The sequence below is a fragment of the Galeopterus variegatus genome, unplaced genomic scaffold, assembly GCF_000696425.1.
Source record: "Galeopterus variegatus unplaced genomic scaffold, G_variegatus-3.0.2 Scaffold1009, whole genome shotgun sequence".
NCBI lineage: Eukaryota > Metazoa > Chordata > Mammalia > Dermoptera > Cynocephalidae > Galeopterus > Galeopterus variegatus.
In genome coordinates, this window is record NW_007727120.1 from 402,799 (window position 1) to 413,673 (window position 10,875).

General features: G+C 45.8%; 1 long non-coding RNA gene across 1 annotated transcript; it reads right to left on the bottom strand.

Moving 5' to 3' along the window:
- Positions 1–3,843: 3,843 nt before the first annotated feature.
- On the bottom strand, positions 3,844–10,700 carry LOC103591680. Its single transcript, XR_550602.1, has 2 exons — positions 8,558–10,700; positions 3,844–4,405 (listed from the first exon to the last, which is right to left on the bottom strand). It is a non-coding gene; the product is annotated as an uncharacterized LOC103591680 (long non-coding RNA).
- Positions 10,701–10,875: the final 175 nt, after the last annotated feature.

Consider the following 10,875-nt stretch of genomic DNA (forward strand, 5'->3'; position numbering starts at 1 on the left):
ACTCCATATGAAGCACTTAGACTAACAAGAACAAGTAACATTTATTGTATGCTTAAACCAAGCATTGTTCTAAGTTCTTTGCCTTAAGAGAACTGTGTCGTATAAAATAAACCCTCCGATGTGGGGTAATTTTATTATTTAATAGCAGACTTCCTAACTCACACTAGGTGTTTAATACATAAGGGATGAACGTCAGGTGTGGGGAAAGCGGTCTTCTCTCTTTGATCAGTCTCTATGTTCCTCACTGTCCTTGTTTCCTCAGTGTTAATATAGTGCTTTAAAGTGGCTGAAATATCTCATGTTAACTCAGTGCCCACAGAATATTCAAGGTCCAAAAACCCAGACTTCTATTTTTATTGGTGTGCATGCACCTGAATAAATTTGGAGGAGGTCATGGTGAGAGGACCCAGGAGTACCTGACCCAACTGCTAGTCATCTCCATGTCCCATCAGTGATTCCTGAGAAAGGTGGGCAAACAACAAAAAATGGAGGAAAAAACTGGCCCCCATACAGATGCAGGCAGTGGGGAAGACCGTGGGCTCAGTCTGCCTGGGTTCAAATCCAGCCCCTTTAGTATCTGTTTGGATCAGCCAGGGTTGAATCAGAGAAGCAGAAGTAGGAAGAGAGATACACAGTAGATGATCTACTGTAGGGATTTGACCCCACATAGTCGTGGGAGCCGCATGAGCGTCTACATAAAGCTTTTGGCTCTGCTTCTGGTGCTGGGCCCTGACACCGCTGGACAGGAGTCGGGAAGGGAAGGTGGATGTGAGGTCGGGGAAGCAAGGGTCAGGTGCGACCCACAGCATGAGCTGGATTCAGGTTGTTTGTCTCCAAACCTCCAACTTTGATGATAGGGAGACCTGAAGGACAAGCTGGTGCCTGTCATAGAGCTAAACAAGTGCCTGACTCAGGAGTCAGAGGAGCTAAGGTGAGACAGCAATTCTCAGCAACGTGAGCTGCCACGGTGCCTGGTGCCCCTGCACTGACCTCCTGAGTGTGCAGAGCATGCAAAAGAAGCTTCACTTCCATCATGCAGATCTTGCACAAAGTGTCTCTTTAGGTCCATGTAAACTCAGAAGTACTCAGCGAGGGGAAGTCTGCGAGCGCAGCTCTAGCCTAGCTAAGTTGACAAATAAAAATCACCAACATCAAAATAAGCTCAGCTAAAAAGCTCGGGTTTTAATTAATTTGGGGCTTTCTATTGCCCCATCATGCACCTCTTAATTCAAATCTTGGGATCTAAGAGGGAAAAACAGAGACGAGGATAAAGATGGACTAGGAAAGGCCCCAAGTCCACAAATTCACCCAACCATGTGGAGACAGAAAGATGGACAAGAGGACAGCTAACCCCCTAAGGAACAGGTCTTGTCTAACCCTGCTCAACACCCTGAGAAAAGAAGAAATGCTAGCTGGGGAGAGTGGGAACGTGTGCATGTGCCTTTGAAACCTGGCCCACCAACGCCCTGGAATGCTGACCGGATCACTCATCCCCTCCAGGAGAGGAACTAATAAGCTGGGTTGGTGAAGAGAAAGAAGGCTGGTGTTCCCTTCCTTACAACACTGAAAGGAAACATTCCTAGAGGTTATCTGTGCTTTATAGTACTGTTTAAACAGGCAGTTGCCTGAGTCCAACCTCCAACAGTTACACAAGAGAGGATGTAGCCATAAGACTGCATCTGATTTGAAGTGTTGCTCTAGCCATTGTTTTCAGAATTCTTCCTGGCTATGGAGCCCCCCATAGGCTCCTTGCCAGGAGAGAAGGTTTCAAGGGTCTCCTGGAAGTCATCAGTTACTTGTTAAGAAAAACACAGAAGAAAGGAGAGGAGGAGATATTCCAGTCAGGATAGGCTAGGCTGTGCTGTGGCAATAACCCCAAACCTCAGTGGCTCAAAACTAGAAGAGTTCTACCTTGTTCATTTTCCCTGTTTTTCACAGGACTGTGGTGGGGACTCTGCTTCTCAGAGCCTCTCGGGGGTCCAGGTTGATGGAGCAGCCACCATTGTAGGCTTGCCAGCTGTGGTGGATGGTTATAGTAATGGCCCAGTGCATCTCACCACCACCACCACCCCCACCACCATGTCCTCTCCATTGTGTAGCTCCTTGCCATGTTGACTCATCAGATCAGAGGGAAAGAGAGTCCTGAAGCATCTCACACCTGCAATTGCACGCTCTGTAGAAGTAACCACAATTCATTGGCCACAATTGGCCATATGACACATCCCATCAACAGAGTGAAGTGAAATCCTATGTATTATCCTGGTTTTTCCAGACCAGCAGAACACACACACACACACACGCACACACACACACAAATATATGATTTACTATAAGGAATTGGCTCATGTGATTATAAAGTCTGAAAAGTCCTAAGATCTGCAGTCCTGTAGTGTGTAAGCTGGAGACCCAGGTGAGTCAATTGTTATAGTTCCGGTTCCAGTCTGAAGGCCTGAGAACCTGGAAAGCCAGTGGTGTAAATACCAGTCTGAGTCCAAGTCTGAAGGCAGGAGAAGACTGATGTCCAATCTGGAAGACAATCATGCAGGGAGAAAGAATTCTTTCTTGCTCAACCTTTTGTTATATTTTGGTCTTCAAGAGGTTGGGTGATGCCCACCCACACTGGGGAGGGCAATTTACTTTACTCAGTTCACCAATTCAAATGTTAATCTTACCCAGAAACACCCTCCAGACATACCCAGAAACAATGTTTAGTCAAATATCTGGGCACCCCGTGATCCAGTCATGTTTAACACATAAAATTAACCATCACACCTACCATATGGCCAGAAAGCAGAAAGCTAGAAATATTCAGACAGAACTATTGGCTCCCACAGAGATGTGGGAGGGAAGTAGAATCCTGCTCAAACAATCTCTGGGGAGAACTGAAATAATCGAAGGCAACCTAGAGTATTCCCCCATGTCTCATCCTACACATGGACAACAAATATCTATCCCTAAAGCACTGGTTCTTCAAGATAGTCCTGTAGCCCGAGGTCTTCATTTACTCTTCATGACCCACAGGATGAAATCCAAACTCCTTGTGTTCTGGCCATTCCAGCTGCTGCTTTGACTGTGCCCATAGGAGGGTACAGACATGTCAAGTCATGCTAGGGGAACAGGTGGTGGCAGAGGATTTCCTAGGGATGATAAGAGAATTTGAGAGATCTCAGTGGATAAAAGTCAGATGGGGAAAAAAGACAATGCACGCAAGCTTAGTCCAGCACCAGCGCCTGGGTACAGCACTGTGCCTCTCGCTGAGAGGAGCTGATGCCAGACTCCTAGGGAAGAGATCAGGAATCCCTTTCTTTGCAGTTCTTTTACTACAAAGAACAAAAAGAATTATTTTTACAAAAAAATATCTGGGAGCTCAAGGCAGCCTTGTTTTGGGATGTGGGTATTACAAAGGGTGGGGAAAGAGGTTGCTTCCACTTCAGTGGGGAGTCCAGCCAGGCACCTCCACACTGGTGTGTTCCCAGGGCTGGTTATGCAGACTTGGGCCCAGCTGAATTGCCTCAGTGCAGTGTGGTTTTGGCAGATATGGGCGAGAGATAGCACTGGGGACTTTGACAGCAAAGGAAGCACCAGTGCCTTGGCAGTGTGGTGGATGTCAGAGGCCACAGCTGCACCTGTGCCATGGAAAGATGCAGCCGTGAGGAGGAAAATGGCCAGAGAACTGGGTTCCCAGGCACACGGAGGGCCCACTCTGAGGACATCCAGAGTGATTAATTCATCCACTCAATAGGTACTGGACACCTACTGCTTAGGTAGTAAACAAAATGGACAGTGTACCTGACATCATGGAGCTTCCATTCCAATGTGAAAAACTGACAAAAAACAATATAATAAATTTATAAGGAACTTTAATATTGACAATGCTATAAGAAAATAAAAATAGATGTGTATACATGTACTATTTTTGACAGTCCATTAGGGGAGAGACTTCACGTTTCTTCAATTGTGAATTGGAGTGGAATTACATTATTATAATTCTACTTTTTACTCCTAGGCTATTGTAGCTGGGAGGCTCTCAAGGCCATCCGCAATACTGCCACAACTCTCCTAGACTCCACAGGTCTTTCTTACTGGGAAGGATAACAAATCTTCAGTTCATGGAGAGAAAGCAGTAGCCTGAGACCAAGGTCTGCGTCAGTGGACTAATGCTGTTGTCACCAAGGAGGGGATACAGAAGCTACCTCTGCAGTGGCAGAAGGGACATCTGAAATCTTGTCCTAGTATCCAGGCTGTCATTGGTGTCCAAGAGTCCATTCAGGTGGACAACACCAGGAATCTCTGATGGCAGGTGCTCTCGGTGACAATTGGGTAGAAGGTCTTGGTTCTAAGAGGGTCCATCCCAGAAGACACAGGACCATGCCAAGGACAGTTGCCCACAGAAGAGTCCAGTAACCTGGAGTAGGCAAGGGCCAAGAATGTTGTCAGTGACCCATTCATTCAATCATTCATTCAATAAATATTTATTAAGATCCTGTATATGACAGGCTCTGCTACATTGTAGAAATACAGTGATAAACTCTTAAAGACCCTCATGGAGCTTAGATTCCACCAGGTCCGAGCCCAGAGAGCTGTGAATTCCAGTCCTAGCTAAGAACTATGGTACAAATTAGGAACCATGTCTGGTTGTAGACACTGGTCAGATACCTTGGGTGGTATCTGCAGTTTTATGGCCCATAGAGAGATGATAACTCCATCCAAGTAAAGGGATTGTACAAGAGATGAGGGTGGAGTCCTAGAACACAATTGGAACTGGTTTTCATTGGCTCAAAGTAAGAATGGGGAGTGAAAGCAAGTGATCCATGGTTGAACAGGGTTGGAGGCAGCTAGTATCCACCCAGAGTCCCTGAATATTAACGCAGCTCAGCTACCACAGCGTGTAGCCAGCAGCCAAAGAAAAGCAGTCCCAGACACTCTGGGCCCTTTTTCTTTGTCTTCTTTCCTTACTCTCACTACCACCACCACACCCCTCCCTCCCGCCCCCCCATGAAATCCATTCCAGGGATGTTCCTTAGACTTGATGGATGAATTCTGCTTCTTCTGTTTGGACCCGTGGCTGGTTGGATTTAGCTTGTAGTCATTCTCAGACTCTTTAATCTTTTGACCATTTGGGGTAAAATTCCTAACCTGAATATTCAGGGCTCCACGCCTTTATGTCTACCTACCTGGCCTATGTTCTTGGTCAAACCCACACCAGAAACCTTTAAGAGCTGGCTGGTTGGATTTAGCTTGTAGTCATTCTCAGACTCTTTAATCTTTTGACCATTTGGGGTAAAATTCCTACCCTGAATATTCAGGGCTCCACACCTTTATGTCTACCTACCTGGCCTATGTTCTTGGTCAAACCCACACCAGAAACCTTTAAGAGAGGCCTGATCATTTTGCTGTGAACCCACGGCTCCAGGGGCAAGCCTGTTGCTATGGCAATGTGGATGATTTAGCAGGCACACGGCTGTCACTCTGCTTTGGGACTATGAGGGCTCAGGGAGGGGAACACCAGTCTCCTTGGGGAGATAACGGCCCTTGTGGGCCAATTACCAGAGGAGAGGGCAAAATGCATCCCTCACCCTGCCCTTGCAAGCCCGGGTGGCCTGCAGTCCCTCCCCTTCCCCGGAGATGCTTCTGTTTCTGCCTCTGGAGAGATCTGAAGGGAATCTAGAGAGATTGTGAGGTTTCACTATGCAGCTTTGAACCTGCATGTTATTCTCTAGAGAGGCCGAAGGGATGACATTTCTCCTTTCTTTCCTAACCAAAGACGTGGAAAGATAATGGCCCTACCAGTGCAACCTGGTAAGGTATCAAGATTTCTGCCCTCAGAGAGACTTGGAGACCAAATCCATCACGCTTCTCATTTCTGTTTGCACTGGTCAAGGTCCAAAGTGTAACCTCTACCTCCGTGCCCACACGGTCAGGTGATCCACTTCCGTCCTATATCATTCTCATGAAGCTTTGTACATCCTCCTGCTCTGCCTGCCACCTCCCCTCTCCTTCTCATTCTCTTCCACTCTGGCCTCTTGAACCATTCCTCCATAACTAGCAAATTGCCCTACCTGCACAATTTCTTCTCAACACTCCCTTACCTCCTGTCTCCTGCCTTGTCAAAGCTGCCCTAACCCTGAGGACGTTACTTTTCCTGCAGCTCTGTCATGCGGCAACTATTTTCTTATGCCCTTTGAATTTCAGTTCAACAAGGTGAGTTAATATGTCTTTGGGGAATATAATAAATTATATATAATAGAGAAGTCAACTAATACTGGCTTCATTAACTAGAGTTCATTTCTCTTCATATAATCATAAATCTGAATGCAGATGACTGTTGGTGTTGGTTCGGTGGCCAGTCAAAATTAGGACTCACATTTCTGTGATTATCTTTGCCTTTTCCTAATATTTATAAATTATTGGTCACAATATGGCCACTGTAGCCCAGCCATCATGTATGAATTCCAGGCAAGAAGAGAGAAGAAGGGCCGGCCTGGTGGCGCACTGCTACAGTGCGCCGCTTGGGAAGTGTGGTGGCACTCCCGCCGAGGGTTCGGATCCCACATACAGACCGGCCGCTCACTGGCTGAGCGAGGTGCGGGAGCAACACCGAGGGTTGCGATCCGTTGCCGGTCACGAAAAAAGACAAAAAGGAAAAAAAAAAAGAAGAGAGAAGAAGCTAGGGGGTGATGCCTGCATCAGGAAAGCAAAAACATTCTCGGATCCCTAGTGAAATGAAGCTTATGTCTCATTGGCTAGAAGTGGGCCACATGGCCATCCCTCGATGCAAAGTAATTGAAGAAGGCAGGTATATTTAACAGCATAAACATCAGAACACGGTCAGGATCTTGTTTCGTAGAGAAGAAAAGAGATAAAGGTATCAGGAAGAGAACAAGCAGTGTCTGCCTTATTCTCCGACATTATATTTTACTCTTTTACTAAAACCATGCTCCTTTACACTTGTACTGTTTAAATATTCTTCTCTACCTCCACAATTGTTGCTGTCATCTACTGTGGGGGGTCTTCTCATTCATTATGCACACTGGCCATGGGCAGGAAGCTCACCATTCCCAGGGCAAGCCAGTTACCTGCCTCCTACACACAAGCCTCCCTCAGTCCGTATGAAAACAGTGTCCAGGTGGGTGGCCTGTCCAATAACACGGCCATTCAGGTGCTCACTTTCTTTTCCTCATCAGTGATCTCAGCCACCAACTCCCACAGGAACTCTGAGGACATTGACACCACCTGTAATGCTCACTCCTCCAAAATTATTAATTTGAGCACTCCTCTGCTTGGCTGTAGTAACCTCTCCGTCCAGGTGCTGTTAAGTCGCTCTCACGCCAGCTCTGCTCCAGTGTCGCTGGCACTGCCTGCCCTCCACTGTCTCCTGTCAGCCTCCCCCTTTCTTCGCATCCCTTATTGTCTGGCATATTTCACGGAAGGTATTTCTATACGCCTTTCTATGCCCTACATTCCTCTGCTCCATCTCTACTCCGAGCCTAGACTCCCTTGTCCCTCTGTTGCCTCTATTTGTGTAAGTACTATACGTGGATGAACCTCACTGTTTCTCTGGCTATAAGTTCAAGGGCATTAACTTCAAACAGGCCCTCATACTACACAAAAAACTTACTATGGTTCTCTGTCTCACTTCCCCATGTGACTATCTCAAACCTTTCTCCTTTCCTCAAGCTTCCAACCTCCTTCTCTTCTCTGAGCAGATGACCTCCTCGCACTAAGTTAGAGAGAAAACAGGAGCTCTCACGTAGGACCTCTCTTAAACTCCAATATTCCTGCACCTGTGGGTCCTCTCCTGATCTGAGAGCAGAGCTGTCCCACCTCCCATCTAAAGGGATCCCCACCTGCCTTCCAGGAATCTTAGATTATCTCTTATTTCTTCTCTCTCTCTCTCGAATAACCAAACTTTTTCTCTCATTTGAACCTTTTCCATTTTTTATATCTGCCCGTTTCTCTCATTTAAAAACAAAATAACAATTATTATCCACTTTTAGCTGTTACCTGATCTCTCTTCTAACTTTTACATGTCAAATTCTGTAGAGAACTATCAATACTTTTTGTCTCCATTTCCAAATCTCCCAACCTCAGTTCATACTATTCTGGCTTTCAGGCAGACATGGCACCTTTTGATGGAACTGCGAATTACTCTCACACCGGTATTTCACTATTTCTTTTACTTGACCATTCTCTACATTTTTGAAACACTGTTTTCTACTGACTTATATGATTCAACTTTCTCCTGGTTTTCTTCCTATATCTCTCTTCCTTCTCTAGCTCATTTGCAAACTCATCTGCCCCTACTTAGCCAGTAAATTACGGAGATCCTTAAGACTTGTTTCAATAATCTCTCCTCCTTCACTTTATACTTTCTCCCTGTATACACATAAATCTCAAGTTTATATCTTTAGTCCAAACTTCTCTGAGCTCATGACCTATAATATCTAATTTTAACCTAATGTATTTTCTTGGATATATGGAAGTCACCTGTATTAATTACCTATTGCTTTGTAATACATTATCCCACAACGGAGCACTTAAAACCACAAACATTTACCTTATAGTTTGTGTGGATTAGGACTCCAGGTACGGCCCAGCTAGGTCCCCTGGTTCAGAGTCTCTCAGGAGGCTGCGGTCGGTCATCTCAAGGCTCACATCAGGGAGGATCCACGTCCAGGCCCATTCCTGTGACTGTTGGCGGGTCTCAGGCCCTCGCTGGCTGTTGCTCAGAGACTCAGTTTCTTACCATGGAGCCTCTTTACAGGGTGACTTGCATGGCAGCGTGCTTTCCCCAGAGTGGGGGTGCGGGGGGGTAGAGAGCAATGGGAAGAGAAGGGAAGGGAAAGGGAAGATGGAGGCCAGTCTCTTTGTAACCTAATCTAAGGAGTGACATCCCATGACTTTCGCCTTTTTCTAGAAGCAAAACACTATGTCCAGCCATACACAAGAAAAAGGGATCACACAGGGTGCAAATACCGAGAGTCAGGGATCACTGGGATCATTTTAGAGTTTGCCCCACTTCACCTCACGCTCATCACTGTGTCCAAAATTAAACTCTTGCTCTTCCTATCCCACTGCCCCCAGCACCAGAATCACAGCTCTCCTCCCAATTCTTCCTGCTCAGTGACTGACACTTCCATCAATGCTGTCCTGCAACCCAGAATCCGAGGAGTCATTCTGGACTGTCTCTTCAATCTCATCCCCCATAACCCATCATCACTAAATTCTGTCTGTTTATACCTCAGATAACACTCAAATCTGTCCACTACCAGTGTCAGCCTTATGGAAGCAACCATCATGCTCTGCTTGGACTTGCAATTCTCTACTCCCTGTTTCTCCCCGATCCACTCTGACCAATTCCTCTCCAATCTGTGTTCTATGTTGCAAAATGATCTCTTCACCATGTAAGTCTGATTGGGACACCCCTCTGCTTAAAACTGTTAAATGGTTTCCCATTTCCTATTGGACAAAGACAAAACTCCTTAATAACGTATACTGTTCTACATGGTCTGGTCCCTCTCCCGTCTCCCAGCCTGACCTCATGCTGAGCTTCTCTTTCTGTCTTCTCTCCAGGACTGCTGGCTTTCTTTCAGTTTTACTAGCCACAGGGCCTTTGCATATGCTGTTCCTGCTTAGAACATTCTTTTTCCTCCTTTTTGCCTAGTTTTTTCTATTCAAGCTCAAGTATTGCTCAAGTATTGCTTCCATGGGAAATCCCCCTTCTAGAATTACATAGACTCAAGTCCTTCTCTTTTGAAGTTGTTCTCACAGTTGCAATTTTACATTAGTTTGTGTGATTATTTGATTGTCTAGCTCCTCTATATTTTTTAAGTGCCATCAACTCAGAGTCATATCACTGTTGTATCTCCAGCATTTAAAGAACCTGGTGCATAACACATGCTCAACATACATATGTTAAATAAATGGAGATTTTTGATCACGACTCTTCCCAAATGGCTGCAGCCAAAAGTCTACCAGGTTGGCTTTGTGGGGGCCATTGCACCAGGATGTGATTAGATTCTACTTGCTTGCCCAGGATCCTGGAATGCTGCAGATTCCAGATCCAGATTCAGGAAATTCTCACCACAGAGTTAAGGGATGAACTGGCCCAGATCACTGATCTTGGCAACCAAGCTACTTAATTGACCTTTGCATCCAATCGTAGTCGAAGCATCATCACAGGCTATCAGTCTAACCTTCTTGCTTACTGGACCAGGCTGGTTTTGTTTTGTCCTGAACAGGCTACTGAGGCTTGCTGGGCAAGGGGCATTTGCTTTCTTCTTCATCATTAGGAGGAAGCACTTAAGGGTCGACTATGGCACATATGACTCCTTCCTCATTCCATTACTTCTTTGCCTGGAAATGCCACAGCTGCTGGTAATGGAGGATGCTGGCTTGGCCCATCAATCCTGTCCCCGGCTCCTTGTGAGAGTGGGGAACTCAGGTTCTGCCAGGACCATGATGGTCTCATCATTGTACAGATATAAGAAAGCTTCTTACTCCTGCTCCTCCCCACCTACTGGTTTATCCCAGAGTGAGTCAGAACTTCCCAAGATTCCAACTCTGAGGCACCTACAATCTCTGTTTTTTTTTAAAAAAAGAGGCACTGGAGTTGAAAATGACCTCTCGGTTAGCCTGGTATAAGTGGTTCCACATTTAGCACATGCCTCTGTGGTGCTTGCATTGCTCCTTAGTGGAATCCTCTATGACCTTAAGGAAGAGAAGGTAAAAACATCCATGAATGATGGTTCAGTTGACTTCCCAACTTAGCATGCATCAGCCCTGATCCCTTCAGCACATTATAAAAAAGGCCTTGATTTTCAGACTGAGGAGTTTTCATTTTTCTTCTTCTTTTTTTTTTTTTTTTTTTTTTTT